A 1500-nucleotide genomic window follows, 5' to 3' on the forward strand; every position below is an offset into this window, starting at 1 on the left:
CAAATTAGTTTGTCCAAATGTGGAGTGCCACACATAAGCAAAATAGATGAAAAGTAAAAAAAATAAAAAATAAAAACATATGTATAATACTGTTGTTCCTCCTTTTTATAATACTCAATTTTACTTGCAAGTTGTTTTAAAGCCAAACCTAAATATCATAGTGCAAAAGAAAATTGTAGCTTATCTTCTAAAAAGAAAACTAATCTATTGTTATTTGGTTTTGTGCAGCGTACATACAAAAAGTGCGTCTAGTATTGGTGCAACGAAAAAGGAGACATAACTTGCGAGGTATGGCATCAGGGATGTTTCTATGTTTTATTTGTGTGTATAATTTTATATTCCATCAGTTTTGTTCTCTTGTTTTCAAGTTAGCATCTGACTAGAAAGAAGAGTATGTTGAACAATAATGTTAAAAGAATGGGTTAACTTTATCTTGAATTTTTTTTAGGATCAATATAACACAGAGCACACACACACTCCACTCACATATCCATTGGTATTCTCTTTTTTATCAAGAGAGATTCGAATCCATGTGACACCCTTAGAAAGTAAATGTGTTTGTCATTGGGACAAGCCTCAATAAGTGAAAAGAGGCTTTTAGGCAGATGGATATTATTCTTTAATTTTTAGAAACATAAATGATCGATATCCTTATTTTTTGCTTTTAGCAAGAAAGTTTTTAAGTTTTATCTTGAAGGATGGTTGCCTCTCCATTTAAGATAGTGAAAGCTCTTTGTTTCTTACTGCTATTGGACTTACATTTTCATCTTTCTCAGCTACAAAAATTAGGGAGAGAAAATCGTTAAATCATGGGACTCGTGTGATTATTGGTGAAATTGTTGTTATTTGAAAGAGTTTCATTAATGCGAGTTTGTTTTTCTTCTAATTATTTTATGGAATAAACTACCATTTGTACCTATGAATTTTGCAAATACTGACAAAAGTATCCATCAAACAAAGAAACTAATGTTGTACGGTTGTACCCATGAAAGATGGATTCCATGTAATAAAAGTATCCAAACCCTAACTTTTTGTTGATTTTTACTAAAATTCCTAAATTACCCCACATTTTATCTTCTTTTCCAAATTTCAAACTTTCACAATCCTCATTACCATCAACACATTCTTGATTACTACTGCCTCCCCTTCCCCTCTCTACAAAAATCCACTACAAGAAAAAGTAATATTTGTAACAAAAAAATTGTTACAAAAAATTAAAATTTTGAAACAAAAGAATTTTGTAACAAAAAAAGGGGCCGTTGCAGTATGTCTAGTTACAAAAAGTTTTTGTAACAAAAAACGGAACTGTTACAATTTAAAGTGATATTTTGTAACAAAAAATTAGAACAAGATATAACACTAATTATAATTTTTTCCATTAAGTTTTATCCAAAATGTTTAGAAAATTTTGGGCAGAACCTCCCCTAAAATTTGGATATTTCCACCGTCTACGGTTCCAACAAAAACAACCAATTCACAACTTATTTCTCAGCCAATACA

This window comes from Arachis ipaensis, chromosome B4 (genome assembly GCF_059453495.1).
Source record: "Arachis ipaensis isolate K30076 ecotype BB chromosome B4, ASM5945349v1, whole genome shotgun sequence".
NCBI lineage: Eukaryota > Viridiplantae > Streptophyta > Magnoliopsida > Fabales > Fabaceae > Arachis > Arachis ipaensis.